Here is a 2,500-nt window from a genome sequence, read left to right on the forward strand (position 1 = left end):
CAACCAGTTTAGCTTTAGCAATTCAGCTATTCAGCATTCCCACGCATTTTCCGCAGGAAATGCATTTTCTAGTTCTTATTCCCTCTTCCGTACGTTTTTTGGCTCTCTGTAACTTCTGCATACATTCAGCTATTAAAACCATTCAACTTTTAAAATGTTCAGCTCTTTCAGCTAATGATGGGACTTCTTCAACTTTTTTTCTACTATTTATACTTTTTAAAATATTCAGCTTTTTATGACTTTTTTTTAACATTGAAGTCAATGAGAACATGCTTCAAATCCTTAAAATCTTCTTCCGCTCCCAAAATTTTCAGCTCCTTCATACTTTCACCTACAGACGCCAAACAAACTTTAAAATGTTCACAAAATATTCAGTTATCCGGCTCTATCTTTTCAGTTTGATATCTTTTACAGTTTTTGTAAAAAAGCTGTTTAAGTTTAGTGATCATTTCAGGATTTTTCTGTGTTTCTAGTGAGTGTGTATTGCGTCTGGCAGAGTGGATGATGTCATCGTTAGAGTGTAGCAGCTTAGGAAAAAAATCTTTGTCCCCTCTCTATAAATTGCTCTCACGCCCACAATATCTACTTGTCATACACAATTTATACATCAAAACGTAGGTATTTTTGTCTAGTTTCAGCCAATGTGCTCAGTTTTGCAATATGCCTTATACTGTTGGCTCGATGAGCTTCCAAATGACAAGAGTTCCACATCTCTGTCCATCCACTGCCCTGTTTAACATTCTTCACATTTCTGAGCGAAACGCAGAGCGAACCACTTTTTTAAATCGCTGATATGCCCACATTTTTAAGTTTATCAACATAAATTTTACATGAATACGTTCACAAAGGTCTTGTGGTGGTCACGATTACATCATTTCACCGATAGCCCTTATCATTTTAGCAGTCTGAGGCTTTATTTGAGAGCTTGCTCTGTGTCTTTGAATAGCTCCAGTGGGGCACAGCTGACAGTTTCAGCAGGTGACACGGTCGTTAACCTGATTAAAGATCAAAGAGATCTCATCACAGACTTCAAAGGGTGTTTATCAACATGGTCACAGGTCATTAGTAGCCATGACAACCCTTTCACAGACAGTCAACTTGAATACTACAGGCAGTAATATGAACATTAGTCTATATCTTGTGCGTTCCACTTCTGTCTGACTGTCTCTGTCTCTCTGTCTCTCTTTTTTTTATTTTATTCCCTCTTCCATACGTTTTTTGGCTCTCTGTAACTTCTGCATACGTTGAGCTATTAAAACCATTCAACTTTTAAAATGTTCAGCTCTTTCAGCTAATGATGGGACTTCTTCAACTTTTTTTCTATTATTTATACTTTTTAAAATATTAAGCTTTTTAACACTTTTTTTAAACATTGAAGTCAATGAGATCATGCTTCAAATCCTTCAAATTTTCTTCCGCTCCCAACATTTTCAGCCCCTCCATACTTTCACCTACAGTTCTAAATAAAGAAACTACTGTTCTCTCACACTGTCTCTCACTCATTAGCATTAGCTGGTGTGGTGATCAATGATCAAAGACAGGCTTTATAAGTGCTAAAGGAACATTTTCAACTATACAGATGATAGTGTAGTGGATATTGTGTATGTCTTTGGTGTGGGAGATCAAGGTTTGAATCCAGCTGTGATACATCAGTCAATATGTCCCTGATTGAGATGTTATTTCAGTTTTTTTCAATTATTCTCACTACTTCAACTTATTCTTACGGATTTAAGCTATTCAACCAGTTTAGCTTTAGCAATTCAGCTATTCATGTTTTATTTTGGCTCTCTCTTTTTCCTCTCTTTCTCTCCTCTCTTCTCTCCTTCTCTCTGTCCTCTCTTTCCTTTTGTTCAGCCCCATTCTTTTTACCTAATATATTTCACATCTCATATCAGCTAGATTGATGCTTTTTCGTTCTATGCAGTGTCTGATAATAATACAAAGTATTTCTTCTTTCAGCCGTTTTAGGTAATTCATTTCAACTTTCATCTTTGACAGTATTACAGTTCAGCTTCCAGCTTTTCTAACAATGTATTTTAGCTCTTCACTTGGGTAATGCAGTTCAGCTTCCAACTCTAACAATTTTCCTGATTTTTTAGCAGTGTAGTGCATTTGAGCTTTAAGATTTTTCGTACTATTGTTTCATATTTCTGCATTTGTGAGTGATTATCGGTTAGAAAATATACTCAGACCTCACAATGTTCTACGTCTTTTGTCATTATTCAACTTTTGAAGCCAACAGTTCAGTTTAGCATAAGCTTTTAACTTTTTAATGAAATTCATACGTATTAAAACGATTTCCACTTTTTCAACTATTCTCACTACTTCAACTTCTTCTTACTGATTTAAGCTATTCAACCAGTTTAGCTTTAGCAATTCAGCTATTCAGCATTCCCACGCATTTTCCGCAGGAAATGCATTTTCTAGTTCTTATTCCCTCTTCCGTACGTTTTTTGGCTCTCTGTAACTTCTGCATACGTTCAGCTATTAAAACCATTCA

Source organism: Sander lucioperca, chromosome 2 (assembly GCF_008315115.2).
Source record: "Sander lucioperca isolate FBNREF2018 chromosome 2, SLUC_FBN_1.2, whole genome shotgun sequence".
NCBI classification, from domain to species: domain Eukaryota; kingdom Metazoa; phylum Chordata; class Actinopteri; order Perciformes; family Percidae; genus Sander; species Sander lucioperca.